General features: G+C 47.6%; 1 protein-coding gene across 1 annotated transcript in view; it reads right to left on the bottom strand.

Moving 5' to 3' along the window:
- The window catches only part of HELZ (helicase with zinc finger), a 211,751-nt gene extending 189,910 nt beyond the window's left edge, over window positions 1-21,841 (bottom strand). Inside the window, exon 1 of the mRNA XM_082272103.1 lies at window positions 21,704-21,841. The gene's annotated coding sequence lies outside the window, so the exon portion shown is untranslated. The remainder of the gene's footprint in view (window positions 1-21,703) is intronic.
- Between the last annotated feature and the right edge of the window lie 671 nt (window positions 21,842-22,512).

Here is a 22,512-nt window from a genome sequence, read left to right as displayed (position 1 = left end):
CGACCCTGGCTCCCACTTTCTGAATACCGGTAGGGACACCGCTTATCCTTCAGCGGAGCTCCAAGGAAACGCATCATCACAAGAGGGATGAATCTGCAACCAAGTTTGATATCCCTGAAATATACGTTGATCACCCAAAGTGGGGGGGAGGGGTTTCTCAATAAAAGTGGAGTTACTCTTTAACCACAGATACATATGGGAGATGACATTTTGGTAGGTGGGGGTATGATACACTTTAACCCCTTCTCACCGACCGTACGCACATATGCATCCTCACTGAACTGGGCTGCTTTTACTATGGGGCCACAAATCTGCCTACCTCTCCCAGCACAGAGACTGGGCTCTCACCGAGAGACCTGGGCTCCGTACTGACAATCGGGACCCCGGGTCACCTAATCACTGTGACAGTCTCTGATTGGCTATCACAGTGGTCACCTTGCAGTCCCCGCCCCTGTGTTCACTTCCTATTCTCAATGTGTCTCTATCTCTCTCTCTCCTTGCAGCAGAGGAAGTTGAAAATAAACCAAAGTGTGTTTAAAAAAATAAGTAAAAATAATAATAATAATAATAATAATAATAATAATAAAAAGTAGATCAAGGTTAACTGTAGGTCAATGCCAGGATTAGTGTTAAGGTCAACTTGTGAAAGAAATAGGCTGCACACCTCCGCCGGTCCAATAGATTTATTGAAACATGTATAAAACTGCCACTAGAACAAGGACAGATAATGGAAAGGTTGACGCGTTTCACACTGACGTGCGGAAGCATGCTGTCAGTGTGAAACGCATCAACCTTTCTATGGTCTGTGTCCTTGTTCTAGTGGCAGTTTTATATATGTTTCAATAAATCTATTGGTCCGGCGGAGGTGTGCAGCCAATTTATTTCACAAGTTGGATACACGGAATGCGAGCCGGGCCAGGCACCCAGTCCCATCTGTCCTCAGGATTACACCTCTCCTTGTTGGGGGGGGGGGGGGGGACAGGCAGTGACGGGCCCCCACTTGGGGGGGGGGGGGGGACAGGCTAGTCCTCCTAGCGACGGGCCCCGTTGGGGAGGACGGGCTAGCGACGGGCCCCGTTGGGAAAGGACAGGCTAGCGACGGGCCCCGTTGGGAAAGGACAGGCAGCGACGGGCCCCGTTGGGAAAGGACAGGCAGCGACGGGCCCCGTTGGGGGGAGGACAGGCTAGCGACGGGCCCCGTTGGGGGGAGGACAGGCTAGCGACGGGCCCCGTTGGGGGGAGGACAGGCTAGCGACGGGCCCCGTTGGGGGGAGGACAGGCTAGCGACGGGCCCCGTTGGGGGGAGGACAGGCTAGCGACGGGCCCCGTTGGGGGGAGGACAGGCTAGCGACGGGCCCCGTTGGGGGGAGGACAGGCTAGCGACGGGCCCCGTTGGGGGGAGGACAGGCTAGCGACGGGCCCCGTTGGGGGGAGGACAGGCTAGCGACGGGCCCCGTTGGGGGGAGGACAGGCTAGCGACGGGCCCCGTTGGGGGGAGGACAGGCTAGCGACGGGCCCCGTTGGGGGGAGGACAGGCTAGCGACGGGCCCCGTTGGGGGGAGGACAGGCTAGCGACGGGCCCCGTTGGGGGGAGGACAGGCTAGCGACGGGCCCCGTTGGGGGGAGGACAGGCTAGCGACGGGCCCTGTTGGGGGGAGGACAGGCTAGCGACGGGCCCTGTTGGGGGGAGGACAGGCTAGCGACGGGCCCTGTTGGGGGGAGGACAGGCTAGCGACGGGCCCTGTTGGGGGGAGGACAGGCTAGCGACGGGCCCTGTTGGGGGGAGGACAGGCTAGCGACGGGCCCTGTTGGGGGGAGGACAGGCTAGCGACGGGCCCTGTTGGGGGGAGGACAGGCTAGCGACGGGCCCTGTTGGGGGGAGGACAGGCTAGCGACGGGCCCTGTTGGGGGGAGGACAGGCTAGCGACGGGCCCTGTTGGGGGGAGGACAGGCTAGCGACGGGCCCTGTTGGGGGGAGGACAGGCTAGCGACGGGCCCTGTTGGGGGGAGGACAGGCTAGCGACGGGCCCTGTTGGGGGGAGGACAGGCTAGCGACGGGCCCTGTTGGGGGGAGGACAGGCTAGCGACGGGCCCTGTTGGGGAGGACAGGCTAGCGACGGGCCCTGTTGGGGGGAGGACAGGCTAGCGACGGGCCCTGTTGGGGGGAGGACAGGCTAGCGACGGGCCCTGTTGGGGGGAGGACAGGCTAGCGACGGGCCCTGTTGGGGAGGACAGGCTAGCGACGGGCCCTGTTGGGGAGGACAGGCTAGCGACGGGCCCTGTTGGGGGAGGACAGGCTAGCGACGGGCCCTGTTGGGGGAGGACAGGCTAGCGACGGGCCCTGTTGGGGGAGGACAGGCTAGCGACGGGCCCTGTTGGGGGAGGACAGGCTAGCGACGGGCCCTGTTGGGGAGGACAGGCTAGCGACGGGCCCTGTTGGGGAGGACAGGCAGTGACGGGCCCTGTTGGGAAAGGACAGGCAGTGACGGGCCCTGTTGGGGGGAGGACAGGCAGTGACGGGCCCTGTTGGGGGGAGGACAGGCAGTGACGGGCCCTGTTGGGAAAGGACAGGCAGTGACGGGCCCTGTTGGGAAAGGACAGGCAGTGACGGGCCCTGTTGGGAAAGGACAGGCAGTGACGGGCCCTGTTGGGAAAGGACAGGCAGTGACGGGCCCTGTTGGGAAAGGACAGGCAGTGACGGGCCCTGTTGGGAAAGGACAGGCAGTGACGGGCCCTGTTGGGAAAGGACAGGCAGTGACGGGCCCTGTTGGGAAAGGACAGGCAGTGACGGGCCCTGTTGGGAAAGGACAGGCAGTGACGGGCCCTGTTGGGAAAGGACAGGCAGTGACGGGCCCTGTTGGGAAAGGACAGGCAGTGACGGCCCCTGTTGGGGGGAGGACAGGCAGTGACGGCCCCTGTTGGGGGGAGGACAGGCAGTGACGGCCCCTGTTGGGGGGAGGACAGGCAGTGACGGCCCCTGTTGGGGGGAGGACAGGCAGTGACGGCCCCTGTTGGGGGGAGGACAGGCAGTGACGGCCCCTGTTGGGGGGAGGACAGGCAGTGACGGCCCCTGTTGGGGGGAGGACAGGCAGTGACGGCCCCTGTTGGGAAAGGACAGGCAGTGACGGCCCCTGTTGGGAAAGGACAGGCAGTGACGGCCCCTGTTGGGAAAGGACAGGCAGTGACGGCCCCTGTTGGGAAAGGACAGGCAGTGACGGCCCCTGTTGGGAAAGGACAGGCAGTGACGGCCCCTGTTGGGAAAGGACAGGCAGTGACGGCCCCTGTTGGGAAAGGACAGGCAGTGACGGCCCTTGTTGGGAAAGGACAGGCAGTGACGGGCCCTGTTGGGAAAGGACAGGCAGTGATGGGCCCTGTTGGGGAGGACAGGCAGTGACGGGCCCTGTTGGGGAGGACAGGCAGTGACGGGCCCTGTTGGGAAAGGACAGGCAGTGACGGGCCCTGTTGGGGGAGGACAGGCAGTGACGGGCCCTGTTGGGGAGGACAGTGTGGCTGACGAGGCCTGAGACTGTATAACACAGCAGGCCCCCTGTGCAGGCCGATTTGTCAGGGCATCACACAGTGCGCCTTAGTGAATGGGATTTGCTTGTGTCCTGCTGTGATCCGGCATACCGTGATGAGTCTCCAAACACAAAACATGATGTGTTCTACCCGTCACCTCGGCCCTCATAGCTTGGTGCAGACAGCTGGTGGAGCCGAGTCCGGGATGGAAAAGGTGGGGGGGAGGGCGCGAGGGGAGCGACTGCACGATGCCAAGTCCACAGATAGACACAATGATTACTAATAGATCATGAAAGCCGGCCCTGTGTACATCTACTGCTTCCCCTTATATAGCTGCTGCATCAAAATCACTTAAAGCTCCTTCAGACATGAGCCACACATCTGAGAAAGTTCGTACCGGTGCGCCATAAACTCCGTCCCAGGGCACCCAGTTCACCTAAACCATTGCCTTTGCTGCCAGTACCGGCCGCTGCGTGTGACACCCGGTACGCTGCGTGTGACACCCGGTACGCTGCGTGTGACACCCGGTACGCTGCGTGTGACACCCGGTACGCTGCGTGTGACACCGGGCACGCTGCGTGTGACACCGGGCACGCTGCGTGTGACACCCGGTACGCTGCGTGTGACACCCGGTACGCTGCGTGTGACACCCGGCACGCTGCGTGTGACACCCGGCACGCTGCGTGTGACACCCGGCACGCTGCGTGTGACACCCGGTACGCTGCATGTGACACCCGGTACGCTGCATGTGACACCCGGTACGCTGCATGTGACACCCGGTACGCTGCATGTGACACCCGGTACGCTGCGTGTGACACCCGGCACGCTGCGTGTGACACCCGGCACGCTGCGTGTGACACCCGGTACGCTGCGTGTGACACCCGGCACGCTGCGTGTGACACCCGGCACGCTGCGTGTGACACCCGGCACGCTGCATGTGACACCCGGTACGCTGCGTGTGACACCCGGTACGCTGCGTGTGACACCCGGTACGCTGCGTGTGACACCCGGTACGCTGCGTGTGACACCCGGCACGCTGCATGTGACACCCGGCACGCTGCGTGTGACACCCGGCACGCTGCGTGTGACACCCGGTACGCTGCGTGTGACACCCGGCACGCTGCATGTGACACCCGGCACGCTGCCTGTGACACCCGGTACGCTGCCTGTGACACCCGGTACGCTGCATGTGACACCCGGTACGCTGCGTGTGACACCCGGCACGCTGCGTGTGACACCCGGTACGCTGCGTGTGACACCCGGTACGCTGCGTGTGACACCCGGTACGCTGCGTGTGACACCCGGTACGCTGCGTGTGACACCCGGTACGCTGCGTGTGACACCGGGTACGCTGCATGTGACACCAGGTACGCTGCATGTGACACCAGGTACGCTGCATGTGACACCAGGTACGCTGCATGTGACACCGGGCACGCTGCATGTGACACCAGGTTTTTCATTTGTGCTGCAAAACATCCTTGTTTAGCTGGGTGGTAAAACCACATCTCAGCTGCTGGCTTTTACTGCCCCCTTACTACCGTGTGAATGAAAATAAAATGAAGAGGAAAAAAACTACAGGAAATGCATAGACGGCTGAATCGCAGGAGCAGCACCCACTGAAAGACGTGCTTTTCTTTTAGGCAGGGAATTTCCAGACATCCATATTAAAGCAGAACTATAGGCAAAACTTTTTCCCCCCCCCCATTTTGGATAGAGTAAGGGAGGGTTAGAACCTCTGTCAGATTTTTTTTGTCATCTGTGTCCCCATTGCAGAGATTTCCCTTCACTTCCTGTCTCACAGCTAAACAGGAAATCCATGCAAATTAAGGGAATTCCTTGGGGACCTTAACAGGTCACCAGAACCAGTGTCCCCATTGGAAGATTTCCCCTCTATTACTTTTCTGGGGACAACCCAAAATTTGGGATTTTCTTTCACTTTCAATGATAAACAGAAAAATCAGAGGATGAATCTCCCCAACGGGGGCGCAGAAAAAAAACTGACAGGGGTTCAAATCCCTCTCCATTATATCCAAATCTAAGGGAAAAAAATAGTTTTGCCTTTAAGTAAACTTTAACTACTTCTGGATATACAGCGGGAGGCAGCCCCTCCTGCGTGAAGCAACGTAGGGCTACGTCTGTCACGCGCCTGCAGCTAGGGGACTCTGATGAACGGGGCCGGCGGCTCCGATTGGCGCCTGACACCCGATGAGAGAGAGAACGGTCAGCTATTGTAAACACATCTGACCGTTCTTCTCCCTGAAATGATCACAGAGCGCCTGTGATCCTATATAGCGGTGATGGAGAATCTTGGCACCCCAGATGTTTTGCAACTACATTTCCCATGATACTCATGCATTCTGCAGCATAGTGGAGCATCATGGGAAATGTAGTTCCAAAACATGTGGGGTGCCAAGGTTCACCATCACTGCTATATAGGATCACAGATCTCTAAGGTCATTTCACAAGCCACGCCCCCATACAGTTAGAATCACTCCCCTAGGCTCACATTTAACCCCTTGATCACCCCAGGGTTACCCCCTTCCCTGCCAGTGTCATTAGTACAGTGACAGTGCATATTTTTATCACTGATTACTGTAGTAATGTCACTGCTCCCCCCCAATAATATCAGTTAGGGGTCCGATCTGTCCGCCGCAATGTCGCAGTCCCGCTAAAAATTGCAGATCGCCGCCATTACTAGTAAAAAAAATAAAATAAAATGACACAAATCTTTCCCGTAGTTTGTAGATGCGATAACTTTTGCGCAAACCAATCGGAATACGCTTATTGCGATTTTTTACCAAAAATATGTAGCAGAAAACAAATTGGTCTAAAATTATAAAAAAGTTAGATTTTTACATTTTTTGGGGAATGTTATATAGCCAAATGTGAAAAATAGTTTGGTTTTTTTTTTCAGAATGTCGCTCTTTTTTTGTTTGTAGCGCAAAAAAAAAAAAAAAAATAAAAAAAAAAATCACACAGGGGATCAAATACCACCAAAAGAAAGCTCTGTTTGTGGGGAAAAAAGGAAATCTATTTTATTTGGGTACAGCGTCGCACGACCGCGCAATTGTCAGTTAAAGTAACGCAGTGCCGAATCGCAAAAATTGGCCTGGTCATTAAGGGGGAAAATCTTTCGGTCCAGAAGTGGTTAAAAACTTCCGGACCCCCCCACCATGTATTTATATTGGTACTGTGATGTTAAATACCAGGATTATGGCAGCAGATAGCAGATAGCTGCCGTACCCCCGGTATTTTTTTTCTAAACGGCGGGTGGTCCGCTTTACCATAAAAGTGGTCCCAGTGGCGGATTCGCAGCAGGATCATTTTTATGGGCGGCGGGAGAGGTCACATGATCGCTGTGATGGCCTCTGATTGGCTATCACAGTGATCAGTCACTGTGAGCCCGCCCCTGTGTTTACTCATTCTTCTGAATGAAGAGAAAGATACGTTGTATCTCCTTGCAGGAAAGGAAAATGTAAACAAACCAAAGAGTGTAAGGCTACATTCACATGTGGGCGTGGCGGATCACGGGCAGAATTACCGGGATTCTGCTCGAGATCCAGAAATCATTGCAAATCGCGTGACGCCTGTGCGATGCCCGCGATTTGCAATGCCACCCCAAACACTGTTACCGTGATTTCCGCTTGCCAAATCGCGGTAACATCACGCAAACAGAATCGCGGGACGCATAACGCCCAAAAAAAAAAAGGTACAAGAGCTTCTTTTGGGCATCATGCATCCCACAATTCTGTTTGCGTGGCAACATCGCACAGCGTTTTGGCAGCGGGCATTGCACATGCGTCCCGCAATTTGCAATGATTCCAGATCGCGGGCAGAATCGCGGTGATTCTGCCCGCGATCCGCTACCCCCACATGTGAACGCAGCCTTAAAAGCTATATAAAAATAAAGAATAAACAATAAAAAAAAAATAACGAGATCAAGGCTTGCCAGGGTTAGTGTTAGGGTCAAAGTCGGGGTTTTTTCCATATCTGTCTTTGTACTGGGAGACCGGTGTAACGTGAGAATTACCTACCCTCGTCACTTCCGGCCAGGAACAGCTAAGCAGCGCAGCAGTGCGCATGCTCAGAGCCCCGGATACCTAACGCTCCTGTCCCTGTCACTCCCCTGATCTTGGCTAGTAAATATAAAAGCAGGTTTCGGCTCCGTGATTTATGTTCTCATACACCCGCCGCTGCTTTTATATTTACTAGCCGAGATGAGGGAAGTGACCGGGACAGGAGCGGAGATCACTCGTATTGCAGCACAGCTGTTTTAATGTAAACGCCGCATTACATACAGTGCCGTGCAACCGGAAGTGACGAGGGTAGGTTTTTCTTACGGGTAGGTAATTCTCACGGAACACCGGGTTCTCACCGAGAGCCTCGGGTCTTGTACTAACAATTGGGACCCAGAACTCTAGATTTCGGGTCACATGATTGCTGTGATGGTCTCTGATTGGCTATCACAGTGGTCACTGTGAGCCCGCCCCTGTGTTTACTTCCTCTTCTAAAAGAAGAGATACGTTGTATCTTCCTCTCCTTGTAGGAGAGGAAATGTAAAACAAATCAAAGAGTGTAAAAAAAAAAAAAAAAAAAAAAAAAAAAAATTTATAAAAATTAAAAACAAAACAAAACAAAAAAAAAAAAAAAAAAACAAGATCAGGGTTGCCATAGTTAGTGTCAAGGTCTGGGTTTTTCCGTATGTCTTGCGCTCCCAGCACAGAGACCGGGTTTTCACAGAGAGCCCCGTACTAACATTTAGGACAAAGGACTGACGGTTCCGGGTCACATGATCGCCATGATAACCTCTGATTGGCTATCACAGTGATAAATCACTATGAGCCCACCCCTGTGTTTACTTCCTAAATCTATCTCCTTGCAAGTGTGTAAAAAAAAATAAAAAAAAAGTTTGCCAGGGTCAGTGTTAGAGTCAAGGTTGGGGGTCAAAGGTCAGAGTCAGAATATTTTGACTAGCATTAAAAAAATAATAATAATAATAATTGGTGTGAGAGTATTTTAGGTAGGATAAAATGCGCACCATTGTTCCTGGGCTGTACTATGAGTACAAATATACACATATGTGCGATCGCTGCGATCGTCAGGAGCAGGAAAATTTATTTTGGGCTTTTGTTTGGTAGTAAATTACGATAATAGCAAGAAATATACAGCCAAATTTTTAACAAAAATAGTTTTTTTTTTACTATTTTGGGCCAGTTTTCCTTTTAAATAAAATGAAAAATAAATAAAAAAATCAAAAGAAAGCCGACCAAAAGAAAGGCCAATTTGTCGGGAAAACGCAGCGGTATAATCCACCTGGATGCACAAAGTAGGTGTGATGAGATGTATGGTTTTACCAACAAATGTCAAAGTTTGTTTTACCCTCAGGAAGGGGTTAACTAGACTGTCACTTCCCCCACATAAGGCAAAGTGACAGGGCCTCCTTCAAGCAGACATATACTCATCTTCTCTCAGAGATAGAGCCCCATGTGACCCCACCCCCCCCCCCCTCCCATGATGCAGTGCTAATTACCCAACAACGTCATCACCCTGTGTAATCTTTAACACCATATGAGCTCACACTGGGTCTTCAGTCCAGAAGCAGTGATGAGGTACAGGAGGGTCGGGGGTACAGGAGGGTCGGGGGTACAGGAGGGTCGGGGGTACAGGAGGGTCGGGGGTACAGGAGGGTCGGGGGTACAGGAGGGTCGGGGGTACAGGAGGGTCGGGGGTACAGGAGGGTCGGGTGGTCAGTAAGGAGGCTCTCATACATTGTCCATGCAGCATATTCTCATCCTCACCCCCCTCCGTTCCATTCAGCTCCTGGAAACCCTGTGTAAGCTCTAACATGGTATGGCCCAGAGCTCACACTGGGGTATTTATTCCAGAAGCAATGATAAGGTATAGGAGGGTCAGGTGGTCTGTAAGGAGGCTCTGACACATTGTCCATGCAGGATTTGCTTATCCTCGTCCCCCCCCCCCCCCGTTCCATTCAGCTCCTGGAATCCCTGTGTAAGCTCTAACATGGTATGGCCCAGAGCTCACACTGGGGTATTTATTCCAGAAGCAGTGATGCGGTATACGAGGGTTGGGTGGTCTGTAAAGAGACTTGCATACATTGTCCAAGCAGTATATTCTCATCCTCCACCCCCCTCTGTTCCATTCAGCTGCTGCAAACCCTGTGTAAGCTCTAATTACCTCCCCCATGTGAGAGCAGAGCAGGTGATTGGCTCAGCTTTGTCACATGTGCTCACCCATACCCAGAAGTACCGGATGGCTGAACGGCATTGGAAAAAGAATAATGGAAAGCTGAACATGTGCTGCAGGATAGGATGGGGTGAAAATGTAACCTGCGGCTGAAAGAATATCTCTATCTCTACCGGTGATCTCTGTACATTGCAGGGATTTTAACAAACTTTGTAGCAGATTCTTCCCTTTTGTTATTCTGAAGAAATAGCTGTTTGTTCCTCTGTGTCCATGGGCAAAGTGAATGTGAATGGGAGTGACTTTATAATTAGCAATCAGCTGCTGCACCTGCAGGGATCTAATGAGGAAAGTGGCAGGGTCTGCGTGTCTTTATAAGCGATTTCCTATTGGGAGTATCTATAAATCATGCAGAAACCTCCCCAACGCCTTCTCTGTTGTTATCCCTTGACGCAAAGAAGGCGTTCGACAGGGTGGAACGGCATTACATGGATATGGTGTTATCCTGATTCGGTTTTGTGGGGAAATTAAAGCGGAGTTCCACCCAGGGGATACTCTTTTTAAAAAAATACCCCCGGGACAGTCAGGGTTAGTACATTCCCCAATGGCTAGCCTTTGATCTGTCCCGGGTTGCACTTACCTTTTAGAAGAAATACTTACCTTGAAAAGGTATTGTCCAGCGCTGCCATCTCAGGTGTGGGCAGCTGAAGCCGGAGCGTCCTCTTCTGCGTCCTCTTCCGTCATCTTCGATCCCATGATGCACTGCACCGGCCCCGCCGTCACTTCCGGTGCGCGCACGTCATCCCTGCACAGCTTCTCGGCATGCCCAGAAGCTGTTTAGAAGGGAATGACGCGCGCGCCGGAACTGACGTCGGGGCCGGTGCAGGCGCATTGATTCCTGGGAGCAATGACGTTCAGCTACCAGGAATCATTGCAGAGCCGGGAAGTGACGACTCGCCGCGGCCGCCGAGGGGAGGAAGAAGGAAGTAAGGTAAGTATATTTTCTCTACAAGGTAAGTAAAAAAAAAAAATTGCGATTATCCATTTGTTTTTCAGGTGACCCGGAGCGAGAAGATGGACAGAAGTGTCATTTTAGGGTGGAACTGCACTTTAAGTCTGCTATAATGTGAAATCTGACTTGTATCTTAGTGCAGACTTCTGGGAAAGTCAATGAGCCAATCACACAAGCAGGAAATAACATTTCTCTGTATACCGTCTGTGTGCACAGCGCCTCCAGGTGGCCATATTGCATTTTACAGAAAATATAAAAACGCACACAAAACTACCTGCGCCCCCTACAGAACACCCGCCAAACTCAGGAAAAGTTTAAGAAAAGATGATAAACAAATGAGCAGCGCTAGTTTATAGATATAAACGGAATAAATAAAGTCCATCAGAAAAAATCCCACAGGAGCGGTGGATAGACAGAAGATGAAGAACTCTAAACTCTTCACCCAGGTGATTGATCCGGCAAATATTGTGACACAGACCGGCCACTGACTCTTACCGACGGGTAAAGGTGTAATCAGCAATAATAGTCATGGGACCCCTAAACCCGGCTCTCATGGATCAAGCAGCTGGGGACACCCACTGGTTAACCACTTTAACCCCGGAGGATTTTCCTGCTTAACGTCCAGGCCACTTTTTTCAACTTGGCACTGCACGACTTTAACTGACAATTGCGCGGTTGTGCAACGCTGTACCCAAACTAAATTTACGTCCTTTTTTCCCCTCACAAATACAGCTTTCTTTTGGTGGCATTTGATCACCTCTGAGCTTTTCATTTTTTGCAATATTAACCACTTAAGCCCCGGAGGATTTGGCTGCTCAAAGACCAGGGCCTATTTTGCGATTCGGCACTGCGTGACTTTAACGGACAATTGCGCCGTGGTGCGACGCTGTACCCAAATTAAATGGACGTTCTTTTTTTTTCCCACAAATAGAGATTTCTTTTGGTGGTATTTGATCACCTGTGCGATTTTTACTTTTTGCGCTATAAACAAAAAAAGAGCCACAATTTAAAAAAAAAAAAAAAATAACAATATTTTTCACATTTTTTTACATGAAATTCTCAAAAAAAAAAAAATGTAAAAATCAAAATTTAACATTTTAGGCCAATTTGTTTTCTGCTACATTTTTGGTAAAAAAAAAAAAAAAAAAAAAAATCGCAATAAGTGTTTTTGGATTGGTTTTCACAAAAAAGTTATTGCGTTTACTAACTACGGGAAAGATTTATGCAATTTTTATCGTTTTTTTTTTTAGTTATGGCGGCGATCTGCGATTTTTTTTTTGCGGGGCTGCGACATTGCGGCGGACAGATCGGACCCCTGACTGACATTATTGACACTTTTGGGGGTACCAGTGACATTACTGCAGTAATCAGTGCTATAAATATGCACTGTTACTGTAAAAATTACACTGGCGGGGAAGGGGTTAACTTTATTAGTGATCAAGGGGTTAAGTGTGTCCCTAGGGGCGTGATTCTAACTGTAGAGGGGCGTGGCTTGTGACGTAACCACAGAGACATACGATCCTCCATAGCAGGATCGTATGATCTCTGCAGTTACACCAGGGAGAATGACAGACGGCTTTGTTTACATCAGCCGCCTGCCTTTCTCCCTCTCCAGCGGGAGATCGCGAGTGGCCGGCGCACATCAGAACCGCCGGTCACACACGCGGGGATGTTACTAAACAAGTGAGGGCGGGAGCGCGTCTCCGGCTGCGCGCGCTCGTGCCCTAAAGACTCGTGGGTGAGCGACGTACCGTTACGTCGCTTTGCCCAGGAGGGGCTGACCGCTGCAGTATATGTACTTGCGGCGGTTGACAAGTGGTTAATAAAAAATAAAAAAAAGCAAAAATTTTGCGAAAAAATTTACATTTGCGCGGTCATGCAACGCCGTACCCAAACGAAATTTACGTCCTTTTTTCCCCACAAACAGAGCTTCATTTTGGTGGTATTTGATCACCTCTGCAATATTTATTTTTTGCAATATTAATAAAAAAATGCGAACATTTTGAAAAAATAACAATATTTTTCTACTTTGACAGTTAAAAAATATCCAATATATTCAATTTTTGTCATATATTTAGGCCAAAATGTATTTAGCTACATGTCTGTGACAAAAAAAATTCTCAATGAGCGTATTTTTAACCGCTTTAAGACCGGAAGATTTTACCCCATTCCTGACCAGGCCTTATTTTGCGATTCGGCACTGCGTTAATTTAACCGACAATTGCGCGGTTGGGTGACGCTGTACCTAAATGAAGTTTACATCCTTTTTTTCCCCACAAATAGATCTTTCTTTTGGTGGTATTTGATCACCTTTTTTCATTTTTGAAAAAAAGAGCGACAATTTTGAAAAATAAAAAAAACAATATTTTTCACATTCTGATATATAACATTCCCCCAAAAAAATTAACAAATCGAAATTTTTTAACATTTTAGGCCAATTTGTTTTCTGCTACATATTTTTGGTAAAAAAAAAAAAAAAAAAAAATCGCAATAACCGTATTTTGATTGGTTTGTGCAAAAGTTATTGCGTTTACTAACAAAGGGAAAGATTTGTCATTTTTATTGTTTATTTTTTTTTTTACTAGTAATGGCGGCGATCTGCGATTTTTTTTTGCGGGATTGCGGCGGACAGATCGGACCCCTGACACTTTTGGGGGTACCAGTGACATTATTACAGTAATCAGTGCTAAAAATAAGTCGATATAAAGTGCACCGAGCAGTTTGGATCAAAATAAAAGTGCAAATATCGCCTATGTAAAGGTGCTGAGTTTTTGTGTAAATAAAGATTACTGTATCAGTGATCAAAGTGTTTTATAGGCTTTATTGGTAAAAAAAAAAAAAAAAAAGTGCTTATATAGTGTAAGTAGTACAGATAAAAGGAGGGCAACTCCAAGGTACTGTGAAAACTTCTATCTGGAGGTTCTATAAATGCACGAAAAATCAAATTATACACATAGATGAGAAATATACCCCAAATTGGGGTTGGGATTAAAATTGTGAGATGGTAGGAAATTGCTCGCAGTGCTCTAACCCAATTGTGAATGCCAGTTGTTACCGGCGTGAGATACCGGTTTCGGTGAGGGTGCTGATAGTGCCTATACCTGTGCCCCCCCCCCCCCAACAGGTACTGCACTCACCCTTCCGATTTCAAGCAGCTCCAGATGACGTCTTGATGACGAAATGCGTAGGGCGGAATTCAGTGCGTCAACGTCACTTCCGGTTAGGGGAGCTTAGGCCGTGGAACGCGGAAGTGTCCCGACGTTTTTTTCCCTGCTGAATAGCTCGTATTCAAACTGTGAGTTTACTGCATTGTTTACTGCACATGTACTTTACATATTACACTATGGGGGGTCCCCCGTTTATTATCTGAGCCCACCAGACCCTGCGGACCTCCAGGGGAGGAAACTAACAGCCGATCCCACCACCATACCATGGGCAGCCCAGGATCCGTGATAACACACAGCCAGCACCCCTGCCTTAAAAGGGGAATCGGAAGGGTGAGTGCAGTACCTGTTGGGGGGGGGGGGCCACAGGTATAGGCACTATCAGCACCCCCACCGAAACCGGTATCTCACACCGGTTGAAACTGGCATTCACGATTGGTTTAGAGCACTGGGAGCAATTTCCTACCATCTCACAATTTTAATCCCAACCCCAATTTGTGGTATATTTCTCATCTATGTGTATAATTTGATTTTTCGTGCACTTATAGAACCTCCAGATAGAAGTTTTCACAGTTCCTTGGAGTTACCCTCCTTTTATCTGTACTACTTACACTATATAAGCACTTTTTTTTTTTACCAATAAAGCCTATAAAACACTTTGATCACTGATACAGTAACCTTTCTTTACACAAAAACTCAGCACCTTTATATAGGCGATATTTGCACTTTTATTTTGATCCAAACTGCTCGGTGCACTTTATATCGACTTCATTTGTATGCACTATTGAAATACACTAGCTACATGTGAATGAATTTTATACGCAATCAATACTGAGCAAAGCACGTGAGTGCATCCATTTTTTGGTTTGAAAAGGTAGCGCCGTATACCAACAACATCTTTCACTCATGGGCACCGAATATCGGCTATCGGACTGAAGGGTGGCCGGAAAAATTGCTATCGGCCCTTAAAAAACGATATCAGTCGATACCCAACTCTCACCCCATAGTATTACAGTACACCTCCAAACCAGGAGAATACCCCATGTAATAATGACACAGCCCGTCCTGACCCCTCACCCCATAGTATTACAGTACACCCCTATACCAGGATAATACCCCATATAATAATGACACGGCCCGTCCTGACCCCTCACCCCATAGTATTACAGTACACCTCTATACCAGGATAATACCCCATTATAATAATGATACGGCCCATCCTGACCCCTCACCCCATAGTATTACAGTACACCTCTATACCAGGAGAATACCCCATATAATAATGACACGGCCCGTCCTGACCACTCACCCCATAGTATTACAGTACACCTCCAAACCAGGAGAATACCCCATAGTATTACTATACACCTATATACCGGGATAATACCCCATATAATAATGACACAGCCCGTCCTGACCCCTCACCCCATAGTATTACAGTACACCCCTATACCAGGATAATACCCCATATAATAATGACACGGCCCGTCCTGACCCCTCACCCCATAGTATTACAGTACACCTCTATACCAGGATAATACCCCATATAATAATGATACGGCCCGTCCTGACCACTCACCCCATAGAATTACAGTACACCTCTATATTGGGATAATACCCCATATAATAATGATACGGCCCGTCCTGACCACTCACCCCATAGTATTACAGTACACCCCTATACCAGGATAATACCCCATATAATAATGATACGGCCCGTCCTGACCACTCACCCCATAGTATTACAGTACACCCCTATACCAGGATAATACCCCATATAATAATGATACGGCCCGTCCTGACCACTCACCCCATAGTATTACAGTACACCCCTATACCAGGATAATACCCCATATAATAATGATACGGCCCGTCCTGACCACTCACCCCATAGAATTACAGTACACCTCTATATTGGGATAATACCCCATATAATAATGATACGGCCCGTCCTGACCACTCACCCCATAGTATTACAGTACACCCCTATACCAGGATAATACCCCATATAATAATGATACGGCCCGTCCTGACCACTCACCCCATAGTATTACAGTACACCCCTATACCAGGATAATACCCCATATAATAATGATACGGCCCGTCCTGACCACTCACCCCATAGTATTACAGTACACCCCTATACCAGGATAATACCCCATATAATAATGATACGGCCCGTCCTGACCACTCACCCCATAGTATTACAGTACACCTCTATACTGGGATAATACCCCATAGAATAATGACACGGCCCGTCCTGACCACTCACCCCATAGTATTACAGTACACCTCCAAACCAGGAGAATACCCCATAGAATGAAACGGCCCATCCCGACCACTCACCCCATAGTATTAAATTACACCCCTATACCAGGATAATACCCCATAGAATAATGACACGGCCCGTCCTGACCACTCACCCCATTGTATTACAGTACACCTCCATACCCGGATTTATATTAATGACACTGCCCGTCCTGACCACTCACCCCATAGTATTATAGTACACCTCAAAAACAGTAAAATATGCAAAATAATAAGGCGCGTCCACCCCAATAACCCCATAGTATTACAGTACACCCCTATACAGGGATATCATCTCAAATAATAATGACACGGCCCGTCCTGACCACTCACTCCATAGTATTCTAGTACACCTCTATACCAGGATATATGACACGGCCCATCCTGACCACTCACCCCATAGTATTACAGTACACCTCTATACCAGGATAATACCCCATATAATAATGACACGGCCCGTCCTGACCACTCACCCCACAGTATTACAGTACACCTCTATACCGGGATATCATCGCATATAATAATGACACGGCCCGTCCTGACCACTCACCCCATAGTATTACAGTTACACCTCTACACTGGAAAATACCCCATATAATAATGGCATGGCCCGTCCTGACCACTCACCCCATAGTATTACAGTACACCTTCATACCGGAATATATATAATGACACGGCCCGTCCTAACCACTTACCCCATTGTATTACAGTACATCTCCATACCCGGATTTATATTAATGAAACAGCCCGTCCTGACCCCTCACCCCTTAGTATTACAGTACACCTCTATACCAGGATAATACCCCATATAATAATGACACGGCCCGTCCTGACCCCTCACCCCTTAGTATTACAGTACACCTCTATACCAGGATAATACCCCATATAATAATGACACGGCCCGTCCTGACCACTCACCCCATAGTATTACAGTTACACCTCTACACTGGAAAATACCCCATATAATAATGGCACGGCCCGTACTGACCACTCACCCCTTAGTATTACAGTACACCTCTATATAGAGAAAATACCCCATATAATAATGACACGGCCTGTCCGGACCACTCACCCCATAACATAACCCAATGGTTAAGCAGCATAAGAGCTGCGTCTGTCAATGGACGATAGAGAAACCATTCCTGTTGTCTCATTGTTGCCCATCTAGTGCACCTACTAATTTCATTAACACCATAGCAGCTGAAACAGATTACCAACCCCCTCCGTTACTTAAAGCAGAGTTCCACCCGAAAATTGAACTTCTGCTTTAAGGCCTCCTGACCCCTTGACATGCCACATTTGGCATGTCATTTTTTTTTTTTTTTTGGGGGGGGGGGGGGTACCTAGTTTTGACAGTTACCCCTCCCACTTCTGCTCAGGCGGCCCAAGGTGAAGTGCCCCTCTCCCCACCTGCAATGTTTGAGGACGTGTCACAGGTCCCAGAAGACTGCCTGTCCACTCAGGTCATCCATGTGGCTGTAAGGCCACCAGCTGTCACAGCCGGGTGCCCACACTAGAGGTGCCGGGGCAGCAGGGAGAAGAGGGAGAGAACCGAGGGCCCCCCCCCCCCCCCATCGCTGCACCCTGGGACAGGTGAGGGCGTGTTTATTAAAAGTCAAATCGGGTGGAACAGCAGCTATAACTGATCAATATCCTAGGAGTGTAACTGATCGGATCAATATCCTAGGAGTGTAACTGATCGGATCAATATCCTAGGAGTGTAACTGATGTGATGCTATAGGTGGCTTTCATTTGTTTTGAGCATTATATATATATAGTCTAGGTAATGTATAGGGCAGTGATGGGGAACCTTGGCACCCCAGGTGTTTTGGAACTACATTTCCCATGATGCTCATGTACTCTGCAGTATAGTGGAGCATCATGGGAAATGTAGTTCCAAAACATCTGGGGTGCCAAGGTTCACCATCACTGGTATAGAAGGACAGCTGTGTGATAAGGGGATGGAGGGGGAGGAGTATATTGGATATATATATATATATGGACAGCTGTGTGTTCTAGAAAGTAGATGAGATGTATACGGGGAGGGGGGGAAGGTAATGTGTAGAAGGTAGGTCATGGGATGTTACTAGCAGTAAGTAGTCGGAGGGGGGGGGGGGGGGATATCGGTCAGTCCAGACATATAATACAGAAGAGGTGGGTGATATATGGGGAGGGGGGGTGTACTTATTATAGACCTGTACAATATCACCTATATTAATCAGAAGAGAGCTGTGTGCCCTGGATAACCCAACCAGGGTTCTGGGGATCCCCAGGGCTCCTCCAATCAGAGCTTGGGATTCCATGGGGGCCCTCCGCCCACCAATCTATGGGTGGGCCCACCCTCCCCACCCTCCGCCCATCAATTTATGGGTAGAGGGGGGGGGGCCCCCATAGATTTTTCCCGATCTGTGAATTGTTGGCTATAAATAGTAACGTTCCTATAATCTGATGATGATGATGATGATGATGATGATGATGATGATGGAGAATAAAGTTGTATATTGGACTGTGAATGTGGCACACAGTGCAGAGTACATCACATGACCTATCCATCCGTATACTATATACTGCACCCTCCCCCTCCCCAATAATATAATGGCTGAGATACCGGGGATGATTTAAATAAAAAAAATAAAAAAGGGGGGGGGGTGATATGGAGATAATGGGGAACATTGTGGAGTAGATTGGTTGGGTGTATATTCCTGTACTGATCTGTAATAGTATGGGGGGGGGGGGGAGGGGAGGGGTTATATACAGAGTTCTGCAATAATACCACACAGCACATGGTCCTCTGTGTGTCACTACTGTATATATATATATACACACACACACACACACATATACATATATATATATATATATATATATATATATATACACAGAGAGAGAGAGAATAATAATAATAATAATAATATGGTGATATATGAGGTGTGTATATCTCTCCATCTCTGAGGTATACACATATATACACCCCCATTATATATATATATTTGGTGTCTGGCACTGATAATAATACAGAGGAGTATACACATATAATGGGGAGGGTGTAAATGGTATACGGGGCATCCAGCACTTATTATAGATTTGACACATAAATGTGTGTGTGTATGTATGTGTATATATAAGATGTGTATATATATATAGGGTGTATGTGTATATATAAGATGTGTATATATATATAGGGTGTATGTGTATATATAAGATGTGTATATATAGGGTGTATGTGTATATATAAGATGTATATATAGGGTGTATGTGTATATATAAGATGTGTATATATAGGGTGTATGTGTATATATAAGATGTGTATATATAGGGTGTATGTGTATATATAAGATGTATATATATAGGGTGTATGTGTATATATAAGATGTGTATATATAGGGTGTATGTGTATATATAAGATGTGTATATATAGGGTGTATGTGTATATATAAGATGTGTATATATAGGGTGTATGTGTATATATATAAGATGTGTATATATAGGGTGTATGTGTATATATAAGATGTGTATATATAGGGTGTATGTGTATATATAAGATGTATATATATAGGGTGTATGTGTATATATATAAGATGTGTATATATAGGGTGTATGTGTATATATATAAGATGTGTATATATAGGGTGTATGTGTATATATAAGATGTGTATATATAGGGTGTATGTGTATATATAAGATGTATATATATATAGGGTGTATGTGTATATATAAGATGTGTATATATAGGGTGTATGTGTATATATAAGATGTATATATATAGGGTGTATGTGTATATATAAGATGTATATATATATATAGGGTGTATGTGTATATATACGATGTATATATATAGGGTGTATGTGTATATATAAGATGTATATATATAGGGTGTATGTGTATATATAAGATGTGTATATATAGGGTGTATGTGTATATATAAGATGTGTATATATAGGGTGTATGTGTATATATAAGATGTGTATATATAGGGTGTATGTGTATATATAAGATGTATATATATATAGGGTGTATGTGTATATATAAGATGTGTATATATAGGGTGTATGTGTATATATAAGATGTGTATATACTGAATTAAGTGTAGTCCAGCACTGAATAAATATATATATATATTTGGAGGGTTAATATGTTGATGTATATACGAGTATTTAGGAGTATATATGATGTTGGTGATGTATACAGCAGAATTATATAGGAATATATATATATATATATATGTTGGTGATGTATACAGTAGGTGTATATAGTATATATAATGTTGGTGATGTATATAGGAGTATATATTATATATATTGTTGGTAAATGTATACAGGATGAGTATATAGTATATATAATGTAGGTGATGTATACAGGTTTATATAGGAGTATATATAATGTTAGGGATGTATACAGGAGGTGTATATAGGAGAATATAGTATATATAATGTTGGTGATGTATACAGGAGTATATATGTTGGTGATATATACAGGATGAGTATATAGGAGTATATATAATGTTGGTGATGTATACAGGAGGAGTATATATAATGTTGGTGATGTATACAGGATGAGTATATAGGAGTATATATATATAGGTTGGTGATGTATACAGGAGTATATAGTATATATGATGTTGGTGATTTATAAAGGATGAGTATATAGGAGTATATATGTTGGTGATGTATACAGGAGTATATAGTCTATATGTTGGTGATATATACAGGATGAGTATATAGGAGTATATATGATGTTGGTGATGTACACAGGAGGTATATATATGTGTTGGTGATGTATATAGGAGTATATATGATGTCAGTGATGAATACAGGAATATATATATATATATATATATATATATATATATAGGTTGGTGATGTATATATATGAGTGTTATGTATGTTGATGTATACAGGAGTATATAGTATATATATATATATATAGGTTGGTGAGGTATACAGGAGGAGTATATATATATATGTTGGTGATGTATATAGGAGTATATATGATGTATACAGGATGAGTATATAGTATATATAATGTTGGTGATGTATACAGGATGAGTATATAGGAGTATATATATATATAGGTTGGTGATGTATACATTGAATAGATATTATATATATGGAGTTGAGCACAGATAATAACAATGCTGAGGTCGGTCGGTCGGTCGGTCGGTGCCGCTCTCGGTTCTCCACCCCCCGGGTCAGGCCGCCCGGTCCGGGTCTTCCCCTTCGTATTTCCTCCCCCGGGGGAGTTCGGTGTCTCGGTGCCCCCGGTGGAGGTCGGTATTCCTCTCTGTCACCCCCTCCGGCCTCCTCTCCCGCCTGTCTCTCTCCGGGAGGCTCCGGTGCCCGGTGAGGCCTGGTGCGGCGGCCGGAGCCGGGGCCTGGAGTAGAGGAGGAGTCCGGCGGAGGTGAAAGGAGGACGGACGGTGTGGTGTGCTTCCCCCGGGGGAGTGTGGGGGGAAGGGAGGGGGTCCCGGAGAACGGGGAGGAGGGGGACACTCCGGACTTACCTGTCATTACTTTCTACGCCATCTTGGATCGACTTGTCAGGAGCCGCCGCACTGCATGATGGGAAGAGCACCGACACCAACACTTCATCCACCGATCCCTACACCGACACCAAGAGCTACACACCGCACTGCATGCTGGGAACACAACCCTCATCACCGACTTCATACACCGCACTGCATGCTGGGAACCGATCTCCTCCACACCAACACTGCAATCACCGACACTGCACTGATCCCTACACCAACACTGCAATCACCGATCCCTACACCAATCCCTGCACTGACACTGCAATCACCCCGATCCCTACACTGATCCCTGCACCGATCCCTACACCAACACTGCAATCACCGATCCCTACACCAACACTGCAATCACCGATCCCTACACCAACACTGCAATCACCGATCCCTACACCAACACTGCAATCACCGATCCCTACACCAACACTGCAATCACTGATCCCTACACCAACACTGCAATCACCGATCCCTACACCAACACTGCAATCACCCCGATCCCTACACCAATCCCTGCACTGACACTGCAATCACCGATCCCTACACCAACATTGCAATCACCCCGATCCCTGCACCGATCCCTACACCAACACTGCAATCACCGATCCCTACACCAACACTGCAATCACCGACACCGATCCCTACACTGACACCAACACTGCAATCACCGATCCCTACACCAACACTGCAATCACCCCGATCCCTACACCAATCCCTGCACTGACACTGCAATCACCCCGATCCCTACACTGATCCCTGCACCGATCCCTACACCAACACTGCAATCACCG

Source organism: Pelophylax lessonae, assembly GCF_965119305.1.
Source record: "Pelophylax lessonae genome assembly, chromosome: 11".
In the NCBI taxonomy this organism is placed as follows: Eukaryota; Metazoa; Chordata; class Amphibia; order Anura; family Ranidae; genus Pelophylax; species Pelophylax lessonae.
The sequence above is the reverse complement of the archived record's forward strand: the minus strand, read 5'-3'. Positions and strand labels throughout refer to the sequence as shown.